General features: G+C 45.2%; 1 protein-coding gene and 1 pseudogene across 1 annotated transcript in view; both read right to left on the minus strand.

The window, feature by feature from the left end:
• The window catches only part of RETREG1 (reticulophagy regulator 1), a 168,552-nt gene that overhangs the window by 139,957 nt on the left and 5,546 nt on the right, over positions 1-23,049 (minus strand). The gene's annotated exons all lie outside the window — the stretch shown is intronic.
• LOC148774958 (acyl-coenzyme A diphosphatase NUDT19 pseudogene) lies at positions 11,804-13,444 on the minus strand (annotated as a pseudogene).

Raw genomic sequence — 23,049 nt, forward strand, 5'->3', positions numbered from 1 at the left:
AGGTGGAGCAGAGCCTCTCCCACCCTCCCAGATGGAGGACACGTGGGAACTGGCCAGTGGGAGGGAGTACTGCCGTCACGAAACCATCCTGCCAGGTGGATTGGTGGAGTCTGCCCCTGGAAGTGCAGGGTAACCTGTAAGTCAGGCTTCCAGCCCCTAGGAAGTTATTTTTATTTGAAAGAATGTTTTAATGTCTTCTTTCACATCTTAAGATGAAAGAAAAATAACTTTTGGTATATAGCACAAACAAGTGGTAATATACAATTTAATGGAGCAATTTTAAGTGGGAAACTGTGATATCTAAAAAAGAGCCACAAGGCCAGGGCACAAGCCTGAGTGAGTTCACGGCTGGAGTGCTGAGAACGTGAGGCGGCTGGCTCTGTAATCCTTACTGCTTTTGACAAACGAGCAAACCGAAGCTCAGAGAGATTAAGTCCTTTAACTGGGCTCATCTTGGTAGAAGCTAGTTCACCTCCAGTTCACCCCTCCTCCTTAGCCTGACACAAACACAGACACACACACACACATACACACACACAATGAGAGAGGCAGACACACACGCATACACTTTTCTGCCTCCATGAGCATTTATTTCTACTCCATCTCAATCCAAAAAGCAACTGAGAGGAGAAATGGGGAAAGGACGATCACGCAGGTTTAAGTTTAGCCCACGAGAAATCAAACCCAGAGCCGAGATGCAAAATGACAGCCTCAAATTTGGGTCTGAGATGACCTCCTTGGGGTAAGAACTTGATATTTCATCACTAGAAAAATCCTTTCTCACCCCCAATAGTAGAAGGCAAACTAAAACAGTGAACATTTCCTCATCTTCTGAATATGAAAAGAATTCATCAATAAAATAGAGCCAGTGGATAAGTGAAGTAGTGAAGTGGTAGACAGTTGTGTCAAGCACACTTTGAGAGCCGGGGAGATGCAAGGACCTGAACAACAATGCTTCCCTGACTAGTTAAACGTGAAGTCAGACAGAGAAAGACAAACGCCATATGCTACCCCTTGTAGGTGGAATCTTAAAAAATGATATAAAAGGTCGTATTTACAAAACAAAATAGATTCAGACACAGAAGACAAACTTACCGTTACAAATGAGATGGGAGGGAGACAGCGTTTGCAACTAACATATAAACAGTACTACATATAAAACAAACAACAAGGGCCGAATGGATAGCACGGGTAACTATACTCAGTATCTCCAGTTCAGTTCAGTTCAGTCGCTCAGTCGTGTCCGACTTTTCGTGACCCCATGAATCGTAGCACACCAGGCCTCCCTGTCCATCACCAACTCCCGGAGTTCACTCAAACCCATGCCATCCAGCCATCTCATCCTCTGTTGTCCCCTTCTCCTCTTGCCCCCAATCCTTCCCAGCATCAGGGTCTTTTCCAATGAGTCAACTCTTTGCATGAGGTGGCCAAAGTATTGGAGTTTCAGCTTCAACATCAGTCCTTCCAATAAATACCCAGGACTGATCTCCTTTTGGAAGGACTGGTTGGATCTCCTTGCAGTCCAAGGGAAACTCAAGAGTCTTCGCTAACACCACAGTTCAAAAGCATCAATTCTTTGGCGCTCAGCTTTCTTTATAGTCCAACATTCACATCCATACATGACTACTGGGAAAACCAGAGCCTTGACTAGATGGACCTTTGTTGGCAAAGTAACGTCTCTGCTTTTTAAAATGCTGTCTAGGTTGGTCATAACTTTCCTTCCAAGGAGTAAGCGTCTTTTAATTTCATGGCTGCAATCACCATCTGCAGTGATTCTGGAGCCCAGAAAAATAAAGTCAGCCACTGTTTCCACTGTTTGTCCATCTATTTCCCATGAAGTGATGGGACCAGATGCCATGATCTTTGTTTTCTGAATGTTGAGCTTCAAGCCAACCTTTTCACTCTCCTCTTTCACTTTCATCAAGAGGCCTTTGAGTTCCTCTTCACTTTCTGCCATAAGGGTGGTGTCATCTGCATATCTGAGGTTGTGGATATTTCTCCCGGCAATCTTGATTCTAGCTTGTGCTTCTTCCAGCCCAACGTTCCTCATGATGTCCTCTGCATGTAAGTTAAATAAGCAGGGTGACAATATACAACCTTGACATACTCGTTTTCCTATTTGGAACCAGTCTGTTGTTTCATGTCCAGTTCTAACTGTTGCTTCCTGACCTGCATACAGGTTTCTCAAGAGGCAGGTTAGGTGGTCTGGTATTCCCATCTCAGTATCTTATAACAACCTACAAAGGGTGTGCCTGATGGCTCAGACTGTACAGAATCCTCCTGCAACATGGGAGACCCAGGTTCGACCCCTGGGTCAGGAAGGTCTCCTGGAGAAGGGAATGGCTACCCACTCCAGTATTCTTGCCTGGAGAATCCCATGGACAAAGGAGCCTGGAGGGTTACAGTCTGTGGGGTCACAAAGGATTTGAAACAACACTGCCACATTTTCGCTTTCATAGAGGAAAAGAACCTGAAAAGAAGATATGTATGTGTGTGTGTGTATAAATGAATCACTTTGCGGTACACGAGAAACACAACACTATAAATTAACTATACTTCAATTTAAAAAATGGTTACAAAAAATGGGAATCTCTGGAGATGCTGGGTTTTAATGCTTTTGACTGTCTGTCCAAAAGGAGCAATAAAAGAAAGACAAGATGGTGGTTGGAAGTGTTGGTAGGAGGAAACCAAGCCACCTGCTCCAACACACGCAGTTTCAAAACTCCTGTGGGTGTGCTAGAAGGTGCGAGCATCACCGACAGGCCTGCCCTCCTGTGCATACCTGCACAGTGGCAGGGCAGCTCTCTCTAATTAAACAAGGAAGACAAAGCCATCCCCTAGCACAGCCCTCACCAACCTCCAGTGGAAAACACACGTCCTCCTGAGAATGCCACCCGAGATTCCCAGCGCCAAGTTAACTCTCCACACGTATAGACAACGCCCGTGCAAAACAATGCCTGGAAGCAGAGTAAAAGCAAACATAATGAGCAGAGACAACAGCTTCTCATTAAGCTCTCCAAATGAGCGACTCCGCCTCTGTGTTCATAACATCTGACGTTAAACACGAACGATAAGAGAAAACGCTTCAGTGCAACCGCAAACAGCGGACACAAGGAGCCAGACACATTAGGATCCACATTTCAGTCATAAGCAGGCATTTCAAGCAGATGAGACGTGAATGTGAGGTAAAATTGCTTCCCAGGTGGCACAGCGGTAAAGAACCCCCTCCCAATGCAGGAGACGCAGGTTCGATTCCCAGGTCGGGAAGATCCCCTGGAGGTGGAAATGGCAACCCACTCCAGTATTCTTGCCTGGAGAATCCCATGGACAGAGGAGCCATGGTGGTCTACAGTTCATGGGGCTGCAAAGAGTCAGACACGACTCGGCACACGTGTGCACGCACACACACACACAAATGACAGAAAGATACCTTCGGTCAGTTGTTAACATGTCTTTATTTTTTTTTATTTTATTGGGGAATAATTAATTTACAATGTTGTGCAAGTTTCAGGTGCAGAGCAAAGTGAATCCACTATACAAATGCCATCATCCACTGTGTTTTAGATTCTTCTCCCGTACAGGCGGTCACAGAGAATTGAGTTCCCTGTGCTATACGGTAGGTCCCCATCAGGTCCACATTCGTTATCAATTATATACACAGTAGTGCACAGGTGCCAATCCCAATCTTCCAATTTACCCCTCTCCTCCTTACACCCTGGTAACCCTAAGTTTATCTTCTACATCTGTAACTCTGTTTTGCTTTTACAGATAAGCTCGTGCTTGAATGCTAAGTCCCTTCAGTGAAGTTTGATTCTTTGCAATCCTATGGACTGTAGCCCACCAGACTCCTCTGTCCATGGAATTCTCCAGGCAAGAAGACTGGAGTGGGTTGCCATGCCCTCCTTCAGGGGATCTTCCCAACCCAGAGATGGTTTAATTTGTAGCCTTTTTTTATATTCCACATATAAGCACTATCACGTAATATTTGTCTGACATTTCATCCAGTGTAAGAATCTCTACGTCCATCCATGTTGTTGCAAATGGCATTATTCTTTTTACATCTGAGCAAAGTTCTATTGTATATATGTACCACATCTTCTTTAGCCATTCTTCTGTTGATGGATATTTAGGTGACATCCATGACCTGGGTATTGTGCACAGAGCTGCAGTGAATATTGAGGTACATCTATCTTCTCGAATTATCTTTTCTCCAGATACACGCCCAGGAGTGAGATTGTTGGATCCCACTGTAGCTCTCTCCACCCACCAGAAAACAGGTACAGGTACTAGTCCCTCCCAACACATCTTTTAAAAAAGACCCCAACCACACAGTCAGCTACAGTTCAGTTCAATTCAGTACAGTTCAGTTGCTCAGTCGGGTCCAACTCTTTGCGACCCCATGAACTGCAGCACGCCAGGCTTCGCTGTCCATCACCAATTCCCGGAGTCCACCCAAACCCATGTCCATTGAGTCGATGATGCCATCCAAATATCCCATCCTCTGTCGTCCACTTCTCCTCCTGCCCTCAATTTTTCCCAGCATCAGAGTCTTTTCCAGTGAGTCAGCTCTTCACATCAGGTGGCAAAGCATTGGAGTTTCAGCTTCAGCATCAGTCCTTCCAATGAACATCCAGTACTGATCTCCTTTAGGATGGACTGGTTGGATCTTCTTGCTGTCCCAGGGACTCTGAAGAGTCTTCTCCAACACCACAGTTTAAAAGAATAATTTCTTCGATGATCAGCTTTCTTTATAGTCCAACTCTCACATCCATACATGACCACGGGAAAAACCAGAGCCTTGACTAGACGGACCTTTCTTGGCAAAGTAATGTCTCTGCTTTTTAAAATGCTGTCTAGGTTGGTCATAACTTTCCTTCCAAGCAGTAAGCGTCTTTTAATTTCATGGCTGCAATCAGCATCTGCAGTGATTTTGGAGCCCAGAAAAATAAAGTCTGACACTGTTTCCCCATCTATTTGCCATGAAGTGATGGGACCGGATGCCATGATCTTCATTTTCTGAATGTTGAGCTTTAAGCCTTTATCACGCTTCTCTTTCACTTTCATCAAGAGACTCTTTACTTCATCTTCACTTTCTGCCATAAGGGTGGTGTCATCTGCATATCTGAGGTTATTGATATTTCTCCCGGAAATCTTGATTCCAGCTTGTGCTTCTTCCAGACCAGCGTTTCTCATGATGTACTCTGCATATAAGTTAAATAAGCAGGGTGACAATATACAGCCTTGACATACTCCTTTTCCTATTTGGAATCAGTCTGTTGTTCCATGTCCAGTTCTAACTGTTGCTTGCTTCCTGACCTGCACACAGATTTCTCAAGAGGCAGGTCAGGTGGTCTGATATTCTCATCTCTTTCAGAATTTTCCACAGTTTATTGTGATCCACACAGTCAAAGGCTTTGGCATAGTCAATAAAGCAGAAGTATTTTTTTCTGGAACTCTCTTGCTTTTTTGATAATCCAGCAGATGTTGGCAATTTGATCTCTGGTTCCTCTGCCTTTTCTAAAACCAGCTTGAACATCTGGAAGTTCATGGTTCATGTATTGCTGAAGCCTGGCTTGGAGAATTTTAAGCATTACTTTACTAGCATGTGAGATGAGTGCAATTGTGTGGTAATTTGAACATTCTTTGGCATTGCCTTTCTTTGGGATTGGAGTGAAGACTGACCTTTTCCAGTCCTGTGGTCACTGCTGAGTTTTCCAGATTTGCTGGCATATTGAGTACAGCACTTTCACAGCATCATCTTTCCGAATTTGAAATAGCTCAACTGGAATTTCATCACCTCCACTAGCTTTGTTCGTGGTGATGTTTCCTAAAGTCCACTTGACATCACATTCCAGTATGTCTGGCTCTAGGTGAGTGATCACACCATCGTGATTATCATGGTCATGAAGATCTTTTTTGGATGTGTATTCTTGCCACCTCTTCTTAATATCTTCTGCTTCTGTTAGGTCCATACCATTTCTGTCCTTTATTGAGCCCATCTTTTCATGAAATGTTCCTTTGGTATCGCTAATATTCTTGAAGAGATCTCTAGTCTTTCCCATTCTATTGTTTTCCTCTATTTGTTTGCATTGATCGCTGAGGAAGGCTTTCTTATCTCTCCTTGCTATTCTTTGGAACTCTGCTTTCAAATGGGTATATCTTTCCTTTTCTCCTTTGCTTTTCACTTCCCTTCTTTTCACAGCTATATTCAAGGCCTCCTCAGACAGCCATTTTGCTTTATCGCATTTCTTTTTCTTGAGGATGGTCTTGATTCCTGTCTCCTGTACAATGTCATGAACCTCTGTCCATAGTTACATCAGTCAAAACTGCTTTCTCAGAAGGGATTGGCTATTTTGGTCAAGGATGATGGTAGTTCTCTGGCAAAAGGCGTTTTCAAAAGCTTGGTAAAGGCACTAGATCAAAGCACTTCCCTGTGGTCACGCTCAATAGCAACAGAGTCCAGAGAACCAGTCTCCTTGGCTGACTGTGATCATGTTTGTCACCCTATTGCCTTCCCAGAAAAACATTTATTCCTTTCATGACTCATCTTGATTCCTACCTGTACATTAATTTGCTTGTTTATCATTTGCTGACACCAAACCATTAGCTCCAGGAGAGGACACCCTCTGTCCAGTTCACCAATGTCACCCCTGGACGAGGCCACCTTCTGGCTGGTCGCGGGTGCTCAAGAATGCCTTTTGGTTTCCTTTGCTGTGCAGAAGCTTTTAATTTTAATTAGGTCCCATTTGTTTATTTTTGCTTTTATTTCCAATATTCTAGGAGGTGGGTCAGGAGAATCCTGCTGTGATTTATGTCGGAGAGCGTTTTGCCTATGTTCTCCTCTAGGAGTTTTATAGTTTCTGGTCTTGCATTTAGATCTTTAATCCATTTTGAGTTTATTTTTGTGTATGGTGTTAGGGAGTGTTCTAGTTTCATTCTTTTACAAGTGGCTGACCAGTTTTCCCAGCACCACTTGTTAAAGAGACTGTCTTTTCTCCATTTTATATTCTTGCCTCCTTTGTCAAAGATAAGGTGTCCATAGGTGCGTGGATTTATCTCTGGGCTTTCTATTTTGTTCCATTGATCTATATTTCTGTCTTTATTCCAGTACTATACTGGCTTGATGACTGTGGCTTTGCAGTAGAGCCTGAAGTCCAGCAGGTTGTTTCACCTAGTTCCATTCTTCTTCCTCAAGATTGCTTTGGCTATTCGAGGTTTTCTGTATTTCCACACAAATTGTGAGATTATTTGTTCTAGCTCTGTGAATTAAAAGCTTCTGCACAGCAAAGGAAACTATAAACAAGGTGAAAAGACAGCCTTCAGAATGAGAGAAAATAATAGCAAATGAAACAACTGACAAAGACTTAATCTCCAAAATATACAAGCAGCTCCTGCAGCTCAATTCCAGAAAAATAAATGACCCAATCAAAAAATGGGCCAAAGAACTAAACAGACATTTCTCCAAAGAAGACATACAGATGGCTAACAAACAATGAAAAAATGCTCAACATCCCTCGTAATCAGAGAAATGCAAATCAAAACCACAATGAGATACCATTTCACACCAGTCAGAATGGCTGCTATCCAAAAGTCTACAAGCAATAAATGCTGGAGAGGGTGTGGAGAGAAGGGAACCCTCTTACAATGTTGGTGGGAATGCAAACTAGTACAGCCACTATGGAGAACAGTGTGGAGATTCCTTGAAAAACTGGAAATAGAACTGCCATACGATCCAGCAACCGCACTCCTGGGCATACACACCGAGGAAACCAGAATTGAAAGAGACACATGTACTCCAATGTTCATTGCAGCACTGTTTATAATAGCCAGGACATGGAAGCAACCTAGATGTCCATCTGCAGACGAATGGATAAGAAAGCTGTGGTACATATACACAATGGAGTATTACTCAGCCATTAAAAAGAATTCATTTGAATCAGTTCTAATGAGGTGGATGAAACTAGAGCCTATTATACAGAGTGAAGTAAGCCAGAAAGAAAAACACCAATACAGTATACTAATGCATATATATGGAATTTAGAATGATGGTAATGATAACCCTGTATGCGAGACAGCAAAAGAGACACAGGTGTATAGAACAGTCTTTTGGACTCTATGGGAGAGGGTGAGGGTGGGATGATTTGGGAGAATGGCACTGAAACATGTATATTATCATATGTGAAATGAATCGCCAGTCCAGGTTCGATGCACGATACAGGATGCTCGGGGCTGGTGCATGGGGATGACCCAGAGGGAGGATAAGGGGAGGAGGGAGGTGGGAGAGGGGTTCAGGAGGGGGAACTCATGTACACCCGGGGCGGATTCATGTCAATGTATGGCAAAACCAATATAATATTGTAAAGTAATTCGTTTCGTTTTTCGTTTCATTCAGTCGCTCAGTCATGTCTGACTCTCTGCAACCCCATGAATCACAGCACGCAGGCCTCCCTGTCCATCACCAACTCCCGGAGTTCACTCAAACTCATGTCCACAGAGTCGGTGATGCCATCCAGCCATCTCATTCTCCGTCGTCCCCTTCTCCTCCGGCCACCAACCTTTCCCAGCATCAGAGTCTTTTCCAGTGAGTCAACTCGTCGCATGAGGTGGCCAAAGTACTGCAGTTTCAGCTTTAGCATCAGTCCCTCCAATGAACATTCAGGATTGATCTCCTTTAGAATGGACTGGTTGGATCTCCTTGCAGTATAAGGGACTCTCAAGAGTCTTCTCCAACACCACAGTTCAAAAGCATCGATTCTTCAGCGATCAGCTTTCTTCACAGTCCAACTCTCACATCCATACATGTAAAGTAATTAGCCTCCAATTAAAATAATAAGTAAATAAACAAAGGGGCTTCCCTGGTGGCTCAGAGGTTAAAGCGTCTGCCTCCAATGTGGGAGACCCGGGTTCGATCCCTGGGTCAGGATGATCCCCTGGAGAAGGAAAGGGTAACCCACTCCAGTACTCCTGCCTGGAGAATCCCATGGACGGAGAAGCCTGGTAGGCTACAGTCCATGGGGTCGCAAAGAGTCGGACATGACTGAGTGACGGAACGGAACGGAAATAAACAAAATAAAAAAATATTTTAATTAAAAAAAAAAGAATGCCTTTTGGCATTGTGGCTCCTTCTGTGTTTACTGAATGGATGAGTCAATTAAGATAATTAAACAATTATGCATGTTATTAACATTATCATGAATCATGAACTCCCTAAAGCACACTATCACAATAGTAACAGCTTGCCAAAATGGAGGGGGTGGGGAGGGACAATAATTGCCAATGGAGCTTAAATATTTCTGCAGTTTTGGAAGACCTTTAGAAAAGCAGCTGATAAGATGATGGCCCTGGGACTTTGGCCTAGGTTAATATGTATCTCTCTAATGGGAAGTCAGTATGACCCTCTGAACTTGCCACAGTGCTGAATAAAGCCCTGCTGCAATGATGTGATTGGTCAGGTCCCTGAGGACGGTGCCCTGGCCGATGATGGCACACTGTCTAAGCAGCCAGGCTTACGTGAAAGCAATATGAACCAGGGCTTCTTTCCACATATCCAGAAGCTCTAACTAGAAGCCAAAGATCATCTCTGACACTCTGAAGACAATACCCAATAATGGTTCTTCTCTTAACAGCCTCACTTTTGGATGCCAGAGGCACGTGGCAAGCGTGGCATGATTCAGGGGCTAATAAGGCATAAGACATCCACGTTCTGCACCATGCAAACCCACACACAGCTGAGATTCCACGAACAACATCAGAGCTAAAATACTCAGGATATTACTAAAACTGAAAATTTGAATGGAAATGATCAATTTCCACTTTGATAAATGAAAACTAGAGTCTGCTCCTACTAGTGAATTAAAAAAGCAAAAAGCAACCTAAGATCATATTTTCCATTTCCACTACCTTATAGTTTAAAATCTAAGAAACTTAGAACTTTAGCAAAAAGGGAAACATTATTGTTAAATATCTCTAAATATTTGGATGTAATTTATAAGAAAAAGGTTTGAAGTTTCACATATGTACCATATTTTTCATAAACTATAAAAATAAACTGGTTAAAGTCCCTCGCTATAACTCTTAGACATCCTACACAACGTAACAATGCAAGCTGTTGTTTTGAACTTATCCCAAAGGTATTTGGAAGTTAAATTCATCAGATATGATAAGAAAATATATATTCATTCTAAAAAGATGACTTAGATTAAGTAAGGTTTCCAAGCTACAGTCAATAGTCTAAGACATATCCATTCAACGACAGGAACTCAGCTGCAGAAGGAATTTCATTACCATCCCTTCCTCCAGTTTATGAGCCATTTCCTCCACTGACAAAGATGGATTTGGATTTTATGCAACTCATGAGCAACAGAGCCCCAGGCAAGAGACCACAAGGCCACCTCCGGACTACCAGTGAAATTCCCCTGGGGGGACTAGGGTTGGGCAAATCAGTAGCAGCTGCAATCTTGTGTACCACAGTCCCTAAACCTCACTGTTCGAATGAATAGTTTTAATCCTTATTTTTTTATTTGGCTGTTATTTTCCCTGAAATTTTGAACTTTATTTTTTTATTTATTTTTTTTACAGGAAGTCTTCATTTATTAATACTTTTTATGAAAAGTGAAATTCAATATATTGATATAATGCATAATATAGTCAAAGATCTGAAATAGAACTGGTTTCTTCTTAACCATTTCCCATCTGTAATCAATAAAGATTATTCCTCTTAAGAGGAGGTAAAAAAATTACCCATATTAAAAACACTGATAATAAATACCATTAATAAGCACAATTAATGATGAATAGTTTTACATCTCTCTAATAACCTCTTTGTATTCTGTCAAGGAGCACTCCAAAATAAAAATTATGACTTCTGTTATGGCTTCATATTTCTTTACGACAATCACTAGAGTAATTTCCAATTTGGTAAACTAGTAACGTATGCTGTTTAGTTTTAACGGAATTACATCTTAATCATCAAGCTAAAGTCATATGAAAATAATGACACTGTCACTTGAAGGTCATCTCAGTCTTCTGATCACCATGTGTCTAATCAGACACATTTAAATTAATTCCAGCAGAAAGTCTAAGGAATTAATGGATCAAACTCCTAGCATATAAAGTAGTATGCTAATACAGTTAAAAGACAATACAGTAGAACATCGTATTTAAACTTTTGATAATAGAACAACACAGAAGTGGAAATCTCTACGAAATTTTTTTTCCTCTTTTTGGTACCAAAACATTAATACCTTATACTAGTGTGGTACTTATAAGGTTTAAAGAATAAAATAACAGAGCTACAGAATATACTTGAGACAGGAGAGACTGTCCTAGAACTTACAAGAACAAAGTTCCTTAAGTTCCAGGCACATCTAGTCAACCTTCATTTTTCACTAGAACAACTACAAGTGGGCCAGCTTATAAAGAAGCTGTTCTCTACAGACGGCTCCTACCCATTACAAAGCTCTTAGGATACACGTGTTTATGCTTTGGCAGAACTGTCACGTGGATGCTATAACCTGTACAATCTCTAAAATTGCGGGAATTATACAACAATATTCGGTGAAATTTCTCGCCTTCGTTCATGATTTCTTCAGTCTTTTTTTCAGTGGACATACAGTTTTCTAAAAAGTTTGAACCTTCTAAGTACATCTCATCTCCTGGTAGAAGATGTATCATCCCGTCAGCAGTTAACAATACGATCGGCATCCATCTTTCCGTTCCTTCTGATTCACGATCCAAAGAAAATTTGTGCAAGTCAGAGAGAGAGGCAAAGTTTCCTAGTCTACGTAGTTCGTAGAACTGTGGGGGTGCAAAGGACATTTCCTTTGATATGAGGCTTTCAAATGCCTCTGATGGAGACGACCACTGAAGTAAGTCAGTATGCTTTGGAACTGGAAGTACTGTATGATGGATCACTTGGATAATTTCCTTCACCTCTGTTACCTAAACATAAAAATGATAAACCTTGCAGTCCACCACCTCCACTAAGTCCGGGAAGACCTGCGGCGGCTCATTCAGGCAGCACAGGAAGAAGGTGGTCTCGAAGCGGCGGTTGCCGGGCCCGTATGAAGGGCGTGATCCAGCCGCTCCAGTCGCGCAGCGCCCAGATGTCGGGAGTGCAGTCGAGCTGCGCGCACAGCTTCAGGAAGTGCCGCGGGTCGCGGCGCACGCGCGCGCGCCAGTCGGTCAGGGCGGGCGGCGGCGCGAGGGCGCAGCCCGGCGCCTGGTCCCGCGCCCAGGGGCCCCTGGGCCGCAGCCTGAACTTTTTTAAAATATTGAGTGCACGCATAATTTTTTGTGTTTTATCATGTGTACCAGCTACAGGAGAGCTGGAGGGGAAGAGGTCAATAGCTCTTTTCAAGAGACTTTATTACCAACAAAAAAGTTCTTCTGGGTTTGAAAACAAACGGTTACCAGGTACGTTGTTGAGTTTAACAGGTCTCGATGATATTTGAGCAAATGTTATCCATTTGTAGTTCAAGAACATATAAAAATATTTCCTTTGAATAATAAAGGCATATCCAAGTGACATGAATTCTCCCTCGGAAAGGTCTCCCAGGATGGAGTTACCTTATCACTTGAAAGAAGGCAGATCTCCATCATCTGGACAGTAGACTTCTTGTTTCCAGTAGACGTGGTCAAATGCAAGCCTTGACTACTGAGAGAGGAGAAAGTCCCCTTCTGTCAAAAGTGACTTTTACGAACTGGCTCCTGTGACAGTAGGTAAGAAGTGAGGGTGAAATCTGGAGGAAATGCCTGAGGCTCACAGCAAGGAGCTTTGGAGCGGCCTGGCAAGTCTTGGGGAGACCAGTCAATACACCTACGGCAGACGCTCAAGACTCCTCAAAGACATGCTTGGATCAACTCAGCAAAGCCTCTATACAGGCCTGCAAAATCTGAAGGGCGATTCTGCCCTGGGAACTTTATGATTCCACCTTTGTAAGTTTCCTCGCTCACTGCTTTTACGCTTGGCAGTGTGCAGTTTTCAAAAGGGGTTGAGTTGGATTCTCCCCTGGCAGTCCAGTGGTGAAGACTCCACGCTTCCACTGAAGGGGGCACGGGTCTGTCCCCACATGCCATGAAGCCAAAAAATAATGGGGGGGAGAAGAAAAAGAAAAAAGTATTGAGCTGAATAAAACTGAAAATACAACATATCAACTTAAAAAAATATTTTTAAAAAGTGGAGGAGGGTTTGCATTGTCACCAGCTCTCTGTGAGGCCTGGGGGCTCAGTTTCTTCATCTATAAAATGAGGTGATTAAACCGAAGCAAAGATTGCCTACCTTTTATTTCATCACACAGGTGCCTGCCTTTGAAAGGTTTTAGTTACTAACGAAATAAATAATACAGTTTACTAGGTCAGAGCAACTGCAACTTGACTGTAGAAGTAAGCCTCTTCCCCAGTTGTTTGAAATACCGAAAGCAGGTCAGTACCGTCAGAGAACTGGGGCGCTCAGGGTCTTAGCTGATTTTAATAGATTTACTCGATGACTCTGGGGCTGAAACCTGAGACTCCAGATGTCCATTTCATCCAAGGCTACACAGGTCAGCAAAGCACACACACAGAAGCACCAGTGAGGCTTTATGGAAGCAGACAAAGCAGAAGTGGGCACCTACTTAGCATTCGGCTCCACGCCAGACCCAGAAAGTGAGCAGTGACTCTGGACTCAAGCGTCCTGGTCTCTGACGAGTAAGGAAACTATTTGTTCTGTGGTTTTAATCGTTCAATCACTAAGTGTGTCCAATTCTTTGTGATCTGATGGACTGCAGCACATCAGGTCCTCTGTCCTTCACCATCTCCCAGAATTTGCTCAGATTCATGTTCATTGAGTTGGTCATGCTATCAAACCATCTGTTTTGAGTGCTGTGCTAACGAGGTCAACGTATGAATTCTCCCAGTCTTTTAGTTCAGTTAGACCCAGCCTATCCTAGGATGGTAAGTTTCCACAAAGCCAGGTCAGGTACCAGGCCTGATGCCCCCGGGGCACGACTCAGCCAAGCTTGTGGGACCAGCGGGGTGGGCATGGGGTCGGGGAACAGGTGTTACTCAGGCTCATTTCTGCATGAGCAACCCTGGCAGGTACACAGAAGCCAGTGTTCAACTCCATCCACCTCGAGAATGGACCACCGAAGTCAGATGCAGCCTTCACAAGACAAGCGCACTTTAGGTCTCAGAAGTAAGTCAGGCAAAGAGAAATGAGCTTGCCCCAAAGATCTAAAGCACAAGCTATAGTAACAGCTCTCAGGCCGACTCTTTACCCAAATACCAGAAATGACAAACCGTCAGGTGGACCAACTACAGACGATCTACCAAGATGGGCTACTGGAAAGGGATCCATCTGTGAAAAGCAACCCTGGATACGAGTGAAAGAGGGTGGTGCTTCAAAATTCTAAAGGGAAGATGACTCCAAGCTCCGAATTCTACACCAAGCTAAACCAGCAGCCCGCTGGATGGGTGAGATAGAGACGTTTCCGCACACAAGTTCTCAAAATGTGCTGTTTCCTCTGTCCTCTCTCCAAGGTAGAGGGTGTGCTTTCTCAGGATGAAGAGTCCACCAAGAAAGAGTGCAGCAACAGAGAGAGCAAACAGAGGCAAAGCGCGAACAGAAGGAAACCTTAAAGCATCAGGAATAACCTCAAGGAGAAGAAACGGGGGCTCCCCCATTTCAGCTGACTGTCCCGACCCTGCTCTCAGCAGCAGGCCAGTGGCAGAGGCTCTCACCCTGGAGGGGGGTGGGGGGTGAAGTGATGATGCAGATATCCTGGGGGAGAGGAGGCCCAGGGGACCATGTTGGGGGGTGAGGACTCCAAAAGAGGGGGCTCCCTGGGAAAGAGACAGAGAAACTGAAGTGTGGGCCTGATAGGCTTGACCTTTATCAGAAGGAGTTTTCTAGAAATGCTAGAGAGTTACAAAGACCTAACAGAAAAAAATGCTAGGAGCAAGGGCAAAATAGTTGTACCAGAAAGGGACCGTGAACATGGCATCCTACTCCAGCTCACGTATGAACCACGCTGATGTTGAGACAGAACCCGAAATGGTGACCTCATTTTAGTAGCGGGAGGAGGTCAACGGATTGCTAAATCCAGAAAAGGCATTGTAAAAAAATTTTGTAACTGTGCGTGGTGATGGGGCTTCCCTGGGGGCACAGTGGTAAAGAATCCTTCACTATTGCCAATGCAGGAGGTGCCAGAGACATGGGTTCGATCGCTAGGTGGGGAAGATCCCCTGAAGAAGGAACTGGAAACCCACTCCAGTATCCTTGCCTGGGAAATCCCATGGACAGAGGAGTCTGGCGGGCTACAGTCCACTGGTTCGCAAAGAGCTGGACACAACTGAGCAACTAAGCACACACTCATATGTGGTGATGGATGCTGGATTTACTGGCGTGATCATTTCGCAATATATATAAATGAAAGTCAAGAAAGTAAAAGTGTTAGTCATTCAGTCATATCCGACTCTTTATATCAAATCATTATAGTGTAACCTGAAAACTAAAATAATGTTCATCAATTATACCCCCCAAATTTTACTAATGTAAATGTAAACTAAATGCAGGGGGAAAAAAGGAAATGGCATTTTAAGCACATTATCTAGAAAAGCCTAAACAGAGCTAAAAGCAGAAAATTAACAAGTTGCCCTGAGAAACATGACTTGGAAGTGGGAAGAGGTGAGCACGAGACTGCTCTAATTTTATTAAAAATCTGGTGGAATTCGTTGATCTAATTATGAGAGAGAGAAGAGACGAAAAAGAGTATTTTACTTTCCTGTGTAGCATTCTTCAGGCTTCCCAGATGGCGTGAGTGGTAAAGAATACACCTCCCAATGCAGGAGACACAAGAAAGGCGGGTTTGATTCCCAGGTCAGGAAGATCCCCTGGAGGAGGGCATGGCAACCCTCTCCAGGATTCTCGCCTGGAGAATCCCCATGGACAGAGGAGCCTGGAGGGCAGACATGACTTAGCAACTAAACAAGAAGAAGAAGATGCCACCTGGAGTGGGAGGCAGTCACACCTCAGTCCACCTGTTTTCCTTTCGGGAGTGCTGCCTTCATGCCCGAGACAAAAACACTTACTGCCCCAGTGAAACGAAATCGGGAGAGAACAAAGAATCTTCGAAAATACTCACGCTGAACACTTCTGAGTATGTGCATAGTGATGTGTGTCTGGAAAGACCAGACACAGGCGATCTCACTTCTTCAGCAAATGGGAAACTTCCCCTAAAATATTTCCTGTTAAGCTCACAGAGCACAGAGGTGACCACACACTAAATCTGGTGCTGTTCTATGAAACATGCACCTTGAAAACTCATTGGTCTATGAGGACAAAGATGAAAATAGATGACCCTGATAAACATGCATTCACTGAAGAAACAGCCAAACATACATAAAGCCAAGAAAATGTAATCGAGCTTCCCCGCCACACCGCACCCAATAGTTTCTGGTTTCCTGTTATCCTTCCCCATGAAATCAACAGTCAGGCTCCTCCTCCCTAAGCCTCCTCAACCTCAGGAGCTCATCCTCTTTCTTTAAAGAGAAATTAGCCACCACTAGCAGGGGACCCCGGCCACCTGCCCGCCAGGTGTGCCCACCTTTCCCCCTGGTCCTCAGAAGTCAGAGGAGGAGATGTCCTTTAAGTCCAGACCCCCCTGGGCTCCCCCAGAGCCCCTGCTGTCCCTGTTGCCCCCGATCTCCACCTTTCCTCCAACCTCACAAGGGCCCATGCCCTTCACAGGCCCCACCAGGCATTTGGGGAGCAGTGGCAGGTGGAGAATGGCATGGGGAGGTGGTGAGAACTCTACAGAAGGAAGGAGTGAACGTGGAAATTGCTGACATTCAAAATCAGAGCTCTTGATGGGCCTGAAGGGCAGGCGCTGGGACGAGAACGGATTTCCTGTGCTGCCTGAACTCTGCTGGCCAAGGCTGCAGCTGGTCGAAGGACCTAGACCCAGAGGGACCAGGCGGACAGGGCAGGGAGTCTCCACAGAGGCTGAGCCGCGATGCTGGGGCTGGAGGAGGCAGGGAGGCGCTGGGAGAATGGGAGGGTCCTCCTGTCTGGGGTGACTAGGAAAGCCAGGCTCTCATGCTGGCCAGGAAAGGGCACTTGCTGGCTGGAATCCTAGCAGACCTGGCTACGAGCTGACCTGGCCCCTCAGGGACACCATGCTTTGACCTCCCTGCCAAAGATGCTCCTTCAAAAGGTACCTTCCTGCTGTCGGTTTCCTCCACCCTCCCGGGCTCTCCTCTCGTCTGACCCAGCAGGTGGTCCCGGGAAATGTCACCACCCCAAACCTGCATGCCAACACACCCAAATCTGTCCTTCAATCCAATCTGTCCCTAGGCATCACCCATATATTGACTCCATGGGGACTGGCTTGGATAACTTCAGTGGATGGTCCATGGGCACAGCACACACCCCCATCAGGAAAACACCCTCCTCCCCCACCACCACAACCTGCTGCAACCCCAGAGACCCTCAGAACAGTTAATACCAGCTACTCCTCACGTACCCTGAGAGGCTGAGTCACTCCCCCCTCCTCCCACCAATGAACTCACTCAGCCCCCCTCCGATGTTACCTCCAGAGTCTCCCCCACCCCACTGCCTCTCCTCACTACCACGGGCTCCTCTCCAAAGGGGCCCTGACCCACCTCTGGCTCTGGGTTTTCCCTCTCCTAATTCATCCAAGGAGGGGTGATGGAAAGTCAGCAAGCAGAATCTGCTCCCCTCGCTGCATGAAGCTCTGAGCTAGAACTAGCAGTGCCTCTCCCTTGCTCACCCAGCCCCAGGCACACTGGACTCCATGCTGCTCTGCAAACCCCCCAAGCTCACTCACCCCAGGGCCTTTGCACACCCCATTCCCTCTGTCAGGAGCATTCCACCACGGAGGTAGCTGCTTGGATCCTTCCCTAACTTGCTTTTTGGGCATCAGCTCATGGTCACTCCACTGAAAGGCCAGCACTGACCATCCTCCAGGAAGGTAGCACCTCCTTGTCCCTTCCTGTCCCTAACCCTTCCTGTCCCTTGTCCCTGCTTTAATTTTCGCCTAGTACCCAACATCCAGCTTCTCCTATTGGGCTTCCATTGTAGCTCAGATGGTAAAGAATCCACTTGCAATGCGGGAGACCTGGGTTCGATCACTGGGTTGGGAAGAGCCCCTGGAGAGGGGCATGGCAACCCACTCCAGTATCCTCACCTGGGGAATCCCCATGGACAGAGGAGCCTGGCGGGCCACAGTCCATGGGGTCACAAAGAGTCAGACACGACTGAGCGACTGAGCACAGCATGCATGGATGAATATAAGCATTTATAAGCACTATGTATACACTGCTCAAGCGTCCATGAATTAACTGAGCACCCAGCATATAATAACTACTCAGTTCATATTAGTTCTCTTCCACTTTTATATACTGATCATCCTGTCTTCTCCCCAGTCTCCACGCCCTCATTTGCTGCCTAAGGAAATCCTATTGGCTTCTCTTGGCCCATGTGTGATAATCTAGTGCTCACAGCATAACCTAAGAATTACTTGTTTACTAATCTGCGCTTCTCACCAGGGATCGTAATGTGTCTTAGTCAGCACTATATTCCCAGCAGCTAGGGATAATGATACAACACATTTATCGGGACTCGTTTGGATCAGTCAGGCAGCATAAAAACATTCACACACAGCAGGACAAGAAGAGAAAGGGCAGCAAGAAGAAGCTGAGACAAAGTTATTACCCAAATAAGCATAACCATAAAACTGTGAGAAATCACTAAAGGTGAGCTTTGTGGTTACTCCACTAGAGAAGAAAACCTGATGGGTTTCTAGAATAAGCATTAATCTGGTTAAAAACAGCCCTCTTTCTTAGGACCTCCAACCAGCAGCTCCTGGTCTTCAAACAGCAAGATCTAGAGAACAGCCTTACAGAGAAACTCGTGAAAGGTACCCCGGGTCTAATAATAAGCACATGCAGCCACCACTCAAGACACGTTTGCTGAATACAAAACTGTCCACAATTTTCAACGACCTGAAGATTCTCTATTCTGAAAGACCTTCCTTAAACCATCCTCACCCTATCCAGGCTAACCATGAGCATCTTTAAACTTTTTAATAGTTGTAGTTTGACAGACTATACCTGCCTATATATAGTTACATATATACAAGTATAGTATAGGGGAATATCCTCTGCTGCTGCTGCTGCTGCTAAGTTGCTTCAGTCGTGTCCGACTCTGTGCGACCCCACAGACAGCAGCCCACCAGGCTCCCCCATCCCTGGGATTCTCCAGGCAAGAACACTGGAGTGGGTTGCCATTTTCCTCTCCAATGCATGGAAGTGAAAAGTGAAAGGGAAGTCGCTCAGTCATGCCTGACTCTTCGCGACCCCATGGACTGTAGCCCACCAGGCTCCTCCGTCCATGGGCTTTTCCAGGCAAGAGTACTGGATTGGGGTGCCATCGCCTTCTCCAAAATATCCTCTAGTCCAGCCCAGTTCACTAAACCTTTGGAGTATCTATAGCATTTCAGACTCCATGATGGTTCCAGGTATCTGAGAATAAGAATTTCTCAGATATGTATCCTCAGCCTGAGGCAGGTGAGTCTCCCTAGACTGACAACAGCCAGCTTGTCCCTCATTTATTCCTGGGTCTGGCCCACACAGAAAACCCTCACTGTTAACCTCACTCTGACAGTTACACCTTCTCTTCTAGGCCTATTTTGTTGTGGTTGTTTAGTCACCAAGTCTTGTCTGACTCTTTTGCGACCCCATGGACTATACCCGCCAGGCTCCTCTGGCCACAGGATTTCCCAGGCAAGAATACTTTAATGGGTTGCCATTTCCTTCTCCAGGGGATCTTCCCGACTCAGGGATTGAAACCGTGTCTCCTGCATTGGCAGGAGGATTTTTACTTATAAGCCACCAGGGAAACTAGGCTATACATACAGTAAATCGTACAAAGCTTTTATCAACTATTCCAAACCTTTCTGATATTCACTATTCCTAAACTGTAAAGCCCCAGAGAGCCCGTGGCATGCAATTTAGAAGTGTGGTACATTGTTTCAACCAATTCACTGAACCAGCTATATCTCCAAAAGCAGCTATAAGCTCTCAGAGCTGAGTGCAGAACGGGGACTTCTGGTATATCCTCTGGGCCCAGCATCATGTGGGCCTGAAGCAGACACTCTTTCATGGCTCCTCATGCCCAGATGGAGCTGAGAAAAGGTGGGGGATGTGACCAGACTTGCTAATAGGCTTAAAAAGATCCTTCACAATGTAGAAACAATCCTCTCCCAATAAAATTATTTTCACCTATGCTGAAACCATTAAGTGGAATTCTGTAATACTTATAAAATGTAAGCCCTAATTTTTGGCTTCCATGTGTGCTGTGCTGGGCTTAGTGGCTCAGTCGTGTCCAGCTCTTTGCAACCCCCTGGACTGGAGCCCTCCAGGCTCCTCTGTCCATGAGGATTCTCCAGATAAGAATACTGGAGTGGGTTGCCACGCCCTCCTCCAGTTTGCTCCCATATCTGTCTTCTATGATTCTTCAGAGTGATAGAATTTTTAAAAAAAGAAGAAGAAAGTATGTGGCTTCGTAACCTAGGCCCATGAGCCAAGTTAGGACTGCGCTATTGACTATGGTAGCCACTAACCACATGTGGCTATTTAAATTGAAGCTTAAATTGAAGAAAATTTAAAATACAGTTCCTGAGTCATACTAGCCACACACTGTAAATTCAATAAGCACAGCAGGCTATTTGCTACCCTACAAGACAGAACAAATGTAGACTATTTCCATCACTGCAAATTTTCGATGGAACAGTACAAAGTCATCTTTAATAATTCAATTAACTTCTATGGGCCTGTTTCCTCTTATGTAAAAAGGGAACAATATCTGCTTCTCTGGTTGCTGTAAGACTTAAATGAGGTGCTAACTGTGAGCATCTTTAATCATTTTAATATTTGTAGTTTGACAAACCCTACCTGCTTCTACCGTTATATATATAGGCGTAGTTTGAGGAGAGCAGCAATCATTAAAAGTAGCGGCTGTCAGAGGAGTTACTATCAAGTAGAACAAATAATTTCTATTTCAGGCCATGTGAACAGAAGGATGCTGTCCAGGAGGATGGGGGGAAACCCACACTGTTCAGGTCATCTCAGAATGCTGCATTTGAGGAGGAATATGGATAAACTGAAGCATGTTCAGAAGAGCCTGGGGAGTGGAAGGAGCCCAGGATTTCTCACCTGGGGAAAAGAGACTCAGCGGAAATGGAGAACAGAACAAGTCTTGAAACAGACAATGGACTGTCGTGGGGAGGTAGCCTGGATCTTGGGCAGCTGGAGAGGTAACAAAAAGTTGAGTTTAACTCAGTATTAGAAAAATAGTTGTTAGTCAAGAGTTGTCCCACAATGGAAATGCTGCCTTATGGAGAAGAGTTCATGATCCCAGGGAGTGCTCAAATCCAGTGATTCTTAAACTTGAGTCACCTGGGGAGCTGGAGAAAACTCAAATGTTCTGGCCCCACCTCCAGGGATTCTGGTTCAAGGAATGGGGTGGAGCCCGTGATATGCAGCTCCACAAGCACCCTGGAGATGGCCGTAATCATGCTGGTGGCTACTGGCTCTTTGAGGGGCACTACTCTGACATCAGCTGGCCCAACCCATCAGTGATGGCATAGAGGGGGCTCTTGACATCAGGTAAGAGTTGGATTCTGCAAACTTCCAAACCAACTCTAGAGGACGGGCCTCCAAGGACTCCCAGTGGGTCCTGGGCATTCCAGACTGCACGGGTGCCCAGTCTGAGAAATGGCAAAAGTCAGAGGACTCAAGGTCTCCAGGCAGGCACACCCTTGCGTCATCACCTCAGGCTAATCACCTTCTTGCAGTTGAACTAACTGTATAAGTGGAGGGTACTGTTATCACGCAGTGTCAGATGCTCTGAAGAAAAAAGTCCAGCTAGACTTCACATGCATGGTCTCCAACAGCGGGTTCAAGACTAAATCACATCAGAGCAGCTTTCTAGGTGGCATCGTGTGGCACTCAATTTCAGTATCATGACCATCAAGGAGCACAAGAGGGACCTTCTCCTCCAGCCCTTGCTATCCAAGGTAATCACCATATGGCCATACAAAGCACAGCGAGAGCTTATCACTCCTTTCATCGAAACCAGACATTTCATGCAAAGATTTGTGCCTGAATTTTTTCAATAGCTTCACTCATAACAGCCAACCGTAAAAATAACCCAAAAAAACATCAGCTGGCAAATGGATAAGTAAATTGTGGTATATCCCTGAAGCAGCTGTGCTGTGCTATGCTCAGTCACTCAGTCCTGTCCGACTCTGTGCAACCCCATGGACTGTACCCCGCCAGGCTCCTCTGTCCATGGGATTTTTCAGGCAGGAATACTGGAATGGGCTGCCCTTTCCTCCTCTAGGGGCTCTTCCCAACCCAGAGATCAAACCCGAGACTCCTGTGTCTCCTACATTGGCAGATGGATTCTTTACCACTGAGCCCTCCAGAAAGTTCCCAAAGAGGCAGACTACTCAGCAAAAATGAGAAACAAGCCACTGATAAGCACAATAGGGATGAATCTCAAAGCTTTCTGCTGGGTAAGCAAAGCCAGGCACAAAAGACATCATATTATAAGGCATCATTTACAAGAAACTTTAGGGAAGACAAATCTAATCTACAGTGAGAGAAAACAGATCAATCCCTGGGGTGGGTGTGGATGGGGAAGGAACTCAAAGTAACCTTTGAAGTGAAGTGAAGTGAAGTCAAGTCGCCAGTCGTGTCCGACTCTTTGCGACCCCATGGACTGTAGCCTACTGGGCTTCTCCGTCCATGGGATTTTCCAGGCAAGAATACTGGAGTGGGTTGCCATTTCCTTCTCCAGGGGAACTTCCCGACCCAGGGATCGATCCCGGGTCTCCCACATTGTAGGCAGACGCTTTACTGTCTGAGCCACAAGGGAAGCCCAACATAGGGATTACATTTTGTTAAATCTCACTGACCAGACTTTCAAGAATGTGATTACAGAGGTGGATCACGTGGATCAGTTCACTCCGTAGCTGAATTATCAGA

Source organism: Moschus berezovskii, chromosome 18, assembly GCF_049115385.1.
Source record: "Moschus berezovskii isolate FMDL1 chromosome 18, NW_MosBer_1.0, whole genome shotgun sequence".
Lineage (NCBI taxonomy): Eukaryota > Metazoa > Chordata > Mammalia > Artiodactyla > Moschidae > Moschus > Moschus berezovskii.